This window comes from Grammomys surdaster, unplaced genomic scaffold (assembly GCF_004785775.1).
Source record: "Grammomys surdaster isolate TR1022 unplaced genomic scaffold, NIH_TR_1.0 334, whole genome shotgun sequence".
Taxonomy (NCBI): Eukaryota; Metazoa; Chordata; class Mammalia; order Rodentia; family Muridae; genus Grammomys; species Grammomys surdaster.
This window is the reverse complement of record NW_021604753.1, coordinates 5,796,560-5,805,986: the sequence shown is the minus strand read 5'-3', so window position 1 is coordinate 5,805,986 and position 9,427 is coordinate 5,796,560. Positions and strand designations below refer to the sequence as shown.

The following is a 9,427-nucleotide window of genomic DNA, read 5'->3' as shown; positions in this document are numbered from 1 at the left end:
TGTCTTGATGTCCTCCCTCCCACCATCCCAGAGACCTTCAGAGAAAGACAAAGACAGGGATTAATTTTATTCCTGTGTCTAACATTACAAAAAAATCCTGGGTGCTGGAGGAATAAATATCACAAGTACTTGGTATGTGTAGAAATGTAGATCTCCATTTCCATGTAAACGACCCAGACAAGCAAAGCCCTGATTCACTCCAAGACCATTTTACCTGGAGGGGGGATGATTCTTGCAAGAACAACACCAGATGTTGCACTGAAAATGACCCATCCTGACATCTGAAGGCTACCAAGGGAGGCACTGGGACTGGAGTGTGGGCAAGGCAAAAGCAGCAGGACAGAGTTCATTTAGAAGTGACTTTACATATTATACTAATTCCCAGTGTAATTCAGGAGTCTGATGGGGGATAGAAGGATAATGGAACCAAGAGTCCTTTAAAAGTGCTGAAGACAGAACAGAATCCATAATTCCATCTCCAGGTAATGGTAGTGGAAATTGGTTGTCCCTGATTTGAATAATCTTGATGGCATCGTTATTTTTAATTGTGATTAGTGGTCTTAATGTGCCAATAAATAAGACAAGGGAGAAGGCACAACCTTGCCTTGTCCCACAGATGATTTCGAGTGGAGACTACTCAAGGCAGGCAGGCTCGGGATAAGCAGAGCCACCACTCAGACAGTATTTCAGAACTAAAGGATGAATTTCAAGAGCATTTGAGACAGAATGCTTACGAGTAAATTTCCTGTACTCCAAGGTCAAGCAATTCCAACAACAAACGTAAAGGAACACTGATCCTGTGCACCCAGGTGGCAGCTCTCTGGTGGGAGACAGTCTGATCCAGAAACCAAGTACTCCACTGGAAAGTGGCATTTCAGGCTCCATTAAATGGTTTGTTAGCAGCATTGCTCAGCCCTGAAGCAAGGCATCAGCACAGTGGCCCAATGGAAGGTTCGTCTCTGAATATTAAATATAATGCTCAGCACTAGGCAAAAATCAAAGTGGATAAGTAAGTAGGTAAGAAAGTGATCATAGAGCCAAGATGGCTGAAAAAGCAAGACTCTGCTGCCAGTAACAGGTGCACCCCTAATAATCTCGGCACCAGGGAAATGGTATTTTCTAGGGGTGCCATAGCGAGGTAGCACACACAGGGTTAGGGGAGAGGGGATGATACAATCAACACCTGTTTTCTCACATTCCTAGAGGCCAGAAGTCTGGAACCAGCCATGAAGCCAGTCTCCTAGCTTCACACTGTGGCTAGTCTTCCCACTAGTTGGTCTCCATGGTCACATAGTTAGCTTTTCTCTGTCTGTTTGTGACTTTGTGTGCCATCCTTCCCTGTGTGCCTACCCATTCCTATGTCACTTCAACTTTAATGACACCAGTCATACTGGATTCTGGGCCCACCTTCCTCCAGTCTGACCCCATCTTACATCTAAATTCTATCCACAGAGACTACATTTCCAAAAGAAGATGCACACAGAACAGTGTTAAACATCTGTTTACGGGGTCTTACAGTTCCACCCTCAACAGGAAATAAGTTGCTATGGTGAGAAAAAAGGCTAGAAAAGAAAGGGAAGGAGAAAGAGGAAGGAAGGAAGGAAGGAAGGAAGGAAGGAAGGAAGGAAGGAAGGAAGGAAGGAAGGAAGGAAGAAGGTGAAAGGGAGGGAAAGGAGGGGGAAGGAAAACGTAAAGGGAGAGATGAGGAAAGAGAAGATGAGGGGAAGGAAGGGAGGTGAGAGGCTTCAGAGATGCTTGGAAGCTTGTGGACATCTCCCACTTTCTGAAGAACATATTTATTCCAACAAATCAATTCTTAAGTTAATAAACTGTTCTTAGTTCTCTAAGTCCTGTTGGCCTATATCACACTACATTAAAATTCCTGCTGAATGTCACTCAGTTGCTAGACAACAGGAATGAGTCCCTCCCTTCAGTCCAGTCCAAACAAGGCTCAGAAAAGCTAAATGGTTTGCCAGAGCTTATGGCAGATGTAGTTTTAATCCAGAGACTGGCTTCCATTATACTGCAGTACTTTTCTAAATTTTAAACTTCAGTAACTGAGTAGTTGAATAAGAAAATGAATAGGTGAAAGAGCTGTATGTTCACTCACATAGTAGTCTCCAAAGAAAGCTTCTGGGGGAACCCTAAGAACTGGAATAATAGAAAGGTAATTTGATCTGTTTGTACCAGTATTTAACACAGATTTAATCATGGTGTTCCCAAACAAGATCCAATACCTTTAAATATCAAGCCTCTTGATTCAAAATAGTTTTTTTTTCAAATCGTAATTTTTTTTCTTATTCGCACACGGGTTATAAACACAAAAAGGCAGGACGTGGGGAAGGGGATGACACTGGAGCGTGGGTGTTCAGGGAGAATACAGATATCTTTCAGAACAGGGTATCGGCTGGATGGAGGTTCAGGGGACAGGTCACTATGACTCTGCCTATGACTCGCTTGTCCTTATCTAAGTTGGTATTGTCTGCCAAGGCTACCTATTTATAAGGTCTATGATTACCCAGGCTTGCAGATTTCCACAAAAGCTGCCTGTTTACATTAGCTTATAGCCATCTGTTTCAATGTTTTTCCACTGAGATCCAAGACTTGGTGTTAGTATACATGTATGACAGGCCTATTGCTGATTTTAGGCCTATGGCTGATTTTAGGCCTTCAGTGTATAAGCAGGGCTGCCCCAGACATCTCTTCCCTTCTCTAAGTATAGAAGGGCTGTGGCAATTCTAATCTTGCAAAGGCGGGGATAGAGGCCTGACCTCCAGTAATTGAAGGGGACCTTGTAATGGCTCTGGTCCCCCTGTCGTTGTCCAGTGAGGCATGAGGGCCATACCCATCCCAATGTCTTTTTTTTTTTTTGGTGTAATATTTTACAACAGCAGAAAACAAACAAACCCAAGTATGAAACTTTAATGACACACTAACTATACAACCTGGGGAAGAGGACATGCAGAGGCTACACGTACAAGCTAAGTCTTTACAGCTGACTGCTGAACTGGCTGACGTTGTTGTGCTGGTGACAGGACTAGCAACTGTTGTATCTGGAGTTGTAAGCCCCAGGACTTACTTGCAGCAAAACACATAGGACACTTTTTATCTTCACACAAGAGTAGGAGGTCACTCCCAGTGTTCAGTCATCAAAATGAGCAGAGGTGGATCTTTTGCTGGCCTCACTGGCTTTTTCCAAACTGCTTGTAGTTAAGCATCAACTTACAATATCCCTTAATTTCTGGGTGAGAAAGGCGCCTTCAAAGGCAGAGATGTGGATTTCCCTCAGTATAAATGTCAGCTGTGGCTCTGATCATGCCACAAGAGTGATACCAGCAAGCTAGCCCAAACTTGAGAGATCTGTCCTTTATCCTTCAAGGCTCTTAGTTAAGACCTTGTTCCTATGAACACACTTGGGGCACAGCATGTTGTCCTCCAGGTGTGGGGGTGGAAATGTGCAGGCCGGCAGCAGGAAGAGGGCAGTCGCTTTCCCCTTCTTATCGGGTACCCAGGCTTGTCCAGCGTGGAACTGCAGCCGAACCCAACCACCTGAATTTGCAGGAAGGCTTGTCCCGTGAACCACACACTACATTTCCCCTTTGACTTCCGATGTTGCACTGGACGACACTGCCTCGAACTTCTTAGCATTGGATGCAATTCTGGCCCAAGATGCCAACACTGCCTCAGAGGCGGGTGTAGTCACAACCGTGGTGCTGACTTCCTCATAGAGCATAGGAGGGTCAATGAGGGCAGGTATCTGTTCTTCTGGTACAGTGACAATTTCAAGGGGAACTGTCACCTGAGATTCTTCTCCTGGTTTGGTCTTCATTTTCTTGCGAGATGTCTTCAACCTGGCATCTTTGGCTGAGTCAGGAACATTCAACTTGGGCATTTGCTTTGGGAAAACCCTTTCAAGGAGTCGTTTATAAGCATCTAATTTCTGGCCTTTGCTGCTCAGGTTCTTCTGCTGACACCATGCCCGCAACACATCTCGGTGAATCAGGTTCACTGGGAGCAGATGCTCTGGAAAAGGAGAAACTGGTACCTTCCTACTAGTGTGTCCTGGTGTCTCAGTGTCTTGTGCTATTTCCTCCTTTGGTTTACAACCGTTGTCTTTCTCTGACTTTTTCTGTTTTTTTCCCGTTGCTTTAGTCTTTGCAGAAGATGTGCTTGGTTGACTAGACATCTGCCATTCTACTTCTTCCCCTGGCTCTTCTGCGCTCCTATTTAAGGTCCCCCCAAGAGGTCAGCGCACATGATGGCCAGTGTACATTCTCGCGGGGCATCATCTGAATAACCAACCTTCTTGCTTCCAGCAGTCTCCATCTTGAGATTACAGGATACCTCCGAAAGTTCTTCCAGCTTCCCCATCCCGGTGTCTTTATTTTTGCTTATTTCTTCTGGTCCCTGGGCCTTAAATAGGCTGACTAACTTTGTGAAACAACAGATAAATAATTTGGTAGCAAAACCTATTCAGATACATTATCATAAATTAGCTATGGAGGACCACGAGACTCAAGATGAGGTTGTTACTCCATCCAGGGTGTTCCCAAAACCCATTTCCACCCAACCTAAAAGAGGGGACTTCCGCCCCTAGACCAAGCAGAGAGGAGCCACCCAGAACTCCCTCTGACAGACTATCTGAATTCTTGCTTAGGCTGTGAGGCTAAGCACTGCAAGGAAATATAAATAAAAGTTAAAAATATCTCTCTGGGTTCCCTGAGGGACAAGCCTGACTGCATAGGGGTTGATGTCAAAAATAGTACTTTTTACCAACTGACCCATGTCTCTGGCCCTAGATATTAATTAACAGTAGCCAACTGATATTTGAGTTCCCTTACCCTATTGCTGCTTATTTGGCTGAAGCATTAGTTTGCTAGAAATGTTGTAACAAAGAAACACAAGCTGAATGATTTAAACCACAAACTTATTTTCTAACAAATTTGAAGACTAAAAGGTCAAGGAGTTGATAAGATTAATTTCTACCTAGAGCTACCTGTTCTGTGCCTCTCTCCTCGAGTTTTAGTTAGCCTTCTCCTTTCTGTTTCTTCCTCTGTTCCATATTCATGTCTCCTCCTCCTTTTCTTCTTCCTCCACCTCTTCCTCTTTCTCCTCTTCTCCTCCTCCTCCTCCTCCTCTTCCTTTTTGTTTTTTGAGGATCATCACCATTCTGAATTAGAAGCCAACTAAAGATTTCATTTTAAATTACCTCTTTAATAACTCTTTGACCCAATATGGTTACATCCTAAAATCCTGGATATTAGAATATCAATATAGGAATTTGGGAAAGACACAATTCATCCCATACTATTGTTTTCACTTGTACCATGGAGACCTAAAACAAGATCTTTAAAAACAAATTTAGATAATTCCAATGAATGTATAGCTTCATTTAGCCCCTGGGTCTTATCAATTCTCAATACAAGGAATAATTACAAGTCTGAGATATTAAATTTCTCAGATACAGAGACATGGCAGATTTCCACTCCCAAGCTATCCAGGGGCCTGAGTAAACTTTGAACCTCAAGTTTAAAGTCGGGAAAACTAAGAGTATATAGAAGCTGTGTAAAAATTAGCTGGACCTTGAAGGATGGGTAAAATAGGTATGGAGTTGGGAAGGAAGGATGACAGAAGGTAGAACATAAAAGGCCAGAGGTCAAAGGTCCACTTTTTTCCTCTGCTTTTAAGGATCCAGTGAATGGACTTTATAACTACTAGAGTTGTCAAAAGAAATACTTAGTCTTTCGTGGGCCATTAAGACTTTGATGGTGTGTGCGTGCGTGCGTGTGTTTATATTTGTGAGTACAGGCATGTCTATGCCACAGCACACATACGGAGGTCCTGGGACAACCTATAGTGTCAGTCTTTGACTTCCACATTGTTTGAGATCGAATCATTTGTTGCTGTTCGCCTCTCCAACATGCCCATGAGTTTCTGGGCATTCTCCTGTCTAAGCTTCCCATCTCACCTTAAGAGAGCTGAGCTTACAGATACATGCTACCATATCCAGATTTATCTAGATTCTGGGGACCCAAACTCAGGTACTCTTGCTTACGTATCCACTGAGCCATCTCCCCAGGAGCCCTCGATAGAAGGTACCACGTCCCATCGTGAAGCCATCTCCCCAGGAGCCCTCGACGGAAGGTACCATGTCCCATCGTGAAGTTCTTTTCCGTCTTTCAAGAGCGTGTTTCCTCTTCTGATGTGTCTGTTCTTGCCAATTATCACACTAAGCTAATGGAGGGGAGTTAACAGGAAGTGTCAGAGAGTTTTATAAAATTATCGTGTCAACTCTCTTCCTGTCAGTGTGCATAAGGGAAGAAGACAAGAAAATGATATTGTCATTTAATAGTTCACTTAGATCTTCATCTCTTATCACTCATCATTACACCATATTAATGACTCTGTATTGGCAATCTCTGCCTGTCAGTTATTCCTTAACGGATCTCACAGAGACTGTGGCTGGACGTCTTTCATTAAGAAGCAATTTGAACTGAATTTAACTTGGGGAGATCAACCGACTAACTAAAACCATTACCTCTCCCCAGTTCCTTGCTTCTAACCAAGGTAGCAAGCAATCAGAGACAGGTGGAGAAGAACATGGCTCTTGAAGGCACATAAGCTTGGACCATGAAGCTGCCACTACCTGAGTGTATTGCCTTAACTGTACCATTTTACATCTGGAGTCTCGGTTTCCTAATGTGCAAAATGGGTGGTATGATCTTCTTCAGGGCATCACTGCAGAATTTGAAATTATTGTAAAAATGTTTGACGTGTTGCTCAGCCTTAAGTTGGTACCCATTTATGGCACCTATCAGACCTTTAATTAGTATAAACAGTGAGAGAAGAATTAATGGGCAACCCCTTCCCCAAATGATACCCAGTGCTCTCATTTTCCCAGCAAGAAGGAAGCAAAGAGTTTTTTGAATTCTTACTGCAGTATCTAGCTCCTGATGTGGTATATACTAGCAGGTCCTTGAATGCACCATGCTGTCTCCAGCCTCACAGGTTCCTCTCTCTGCTTGGATGTTCTATTCCCTCTTAACCCTGGTGACCTACAGGAAATAAAGTGTCATTTCCTCTGAGGTTAGCTTCCTTGGGAAGACCTTCACTGATCCTCCTGGACACCAAGAGTCATGGCTTCTTACAGCACTTACCACCGCTGTAATTACACATGCATGACATCACCGTGGGTTGGTCATCTCTTCCACAGACCACAGCCTCCAAGAACAATGTGTCTTGTTCATGGACCGATCTCAATGCCTGGCACAGGGAAAGAAGGGAGAAAGAAAGGGATCTTGGAGAAGAGCCAAACACATTAAACATGCAAACTGACAAAATCACCACTGACTTAACACAACTCAGATGACAAAAAGATGTCACCTTGTCCTCTTCCAATCCTCAGCTCTGGATCCCATGTATCTATAACTAGAACAGATAAGCAAACCATGATGTGTCCATGCAGCAAAGTGCTATTTGTTAATTTAAAAAAAGGTGCCCACTGATGCACATGCCAGGAATGCATTCCAAAATGCTGATTGAAAAAGCAGCGGGTGAAACACAACACAGGGTGTCATTTCACTCATGTAAGATCCTAACTTACAAATGACTGTCCCATAATAGAAGCATAAAGACTGAGCTCTTTCCCCTAGAGAGAGTGGCTAGGGACCTGTTGAGAAAGGACACAAGAGAAGTCTTCTGAGTGACGGCAATGTTCTAGACCATGTTGAGTATATGAGGGCACAGTGTGTGCATTTATCAACGTGTGAGCAAATGGACATCAGATTTCAGTGTTGCCAATTTCACACGAGCGAAAACATCTGTAAAAAGTTAAGGTGAAATAATATAATCAATAGTGCTGATTGTCCTAGTGTCTGTTAGTCCTAGAAGGGCTAACATTTTTACGGGCCACTCCCTAGTATGTGACAGACAGCAAAAAGATTATTAAAATAACCTTCCCATGCCACAGACCTGCCAGGATTTATCAATGAGTGTGCGACAATCAGAAGCAAAGGCCCCACTTCCCGCCCCCAACATAGCCCCTCATGGTTCTAGTTCACTTCTACCCACCTTCTCTCCCCTCTTAAGCTCCAGGAATGGCCTGTGAGAGCATCCCTGGCAGAGGCAGCTGCCTTGGCCTCTGGCTGTCTACCCCCCACCCCCAAGCACCTGGTAATTGTAATAAACAACATAAGGCAGGCAGCCTGGCTTCAGACCCCAGTGGCTCTCCTGACTTGCAGCCCGACCATGGAGGCAAGCTGCATGCTGAGCTGCTGGGATCGAAGCAATGTCATTAGAAAATGATTCATACCCCTCTGCCTTAATGAGGACTCACACCTGAGGGCTTCCTATTACCCAATCGATGGCTGTGGCGCTGCTCCCAGCCAGCAGATTCTTGTTTTTTTCCCATCTCTAATAATATTTGCAAGTCAGTTAGATGAGTAGTTTCTTTTCTTTCTACCCACACTCAGAGAAGAAACCAAAACAGAGTCACATCTCATAAAACATCCTCAGTCAAATGATGAGTCCCATATGGGACACCCCAGAAGAAAGAAAACCCACAGGGTGTGATGGCACAAGTGTGTAATCCCGGCACTCCTGAGATAAAGGCAACAGATCACACTTGTAAGGCTATCTTGGGCTACAGAGTGAGTTCAAAGCTGGTTTGGCCTGTATGTGACCCCAACTCAGAGAAACAACAAACCCTTTAGGAGAGCTCCAGCTACAGGGGCTAACTCCATGAATCCAGCACTAGGAAAAAGTGAGGGAACACAAAAGAGCCAAATGCCAGAGTAGCTTGGCATGTCTGAGGACTCGTAGGCCTCTGTGAGCCCGTGGGAAGGGAAGGCAGCAACACGAGGGGTAGGAATCAGCTAAGCAAGAAATGAGGAAAGAAAGCACCAGAGCTTTCGACTCAGAGACTGAGCATAGACCCCATTCCCTGCACCCTGTGTGTGTGGTATTGGTATGGTGACAGTCACCGAGTGTCCACCAAAACCTATGGTCACACTGGCCATGGCAGTGCAATTGTAGCTGAGATGCAGCTGTCCATCCTACTTACTCCCGGGAAACCAGGCGTTCTATACATGTTGCCTTATCTTCACATCTTTGCCAGCATCTGTTGTTATTTATTTTCTTAAGGATCACCATTCTGACTGGGTTAAGATAGAATCTCAGTGTAATTCTGATATGTGTTTCTCTGGTGCCTAGTGATGTCCAGCATTTATTTAGATGGTTTATTGGCCATTTGCTCTGGAGGCGCTTATCAGAAGTAAGTGAACCCACATCAGTAAGAGGCCTAGCCACAAGGTGGCTCAGTGAGTGTAGCTTCCTGCCCTGTCCCTGCCTCCTGCAATCTGTACTCAGGAATCCAGTCTTTGATTCTGTCCTGTTCTCTACCTGCCTGCCCCATGATCAGCCACAGCCA

At 44.4% G+C, this 9,427-nt stretch overlaps 1 pseudogene; it reads right to left on the bottom strand.

Annotated features, from left to right (window-relative positions):
• Positions 1–3,367: 3,367 nt before the first annotated feature.
• Positions 3,368–4,326, bottom strand: LOC114630211 (annotated as a pseudogene).
• Between the last annotated feature and the right edge of the window lie 5,101 nt (positions 4,327–9,427).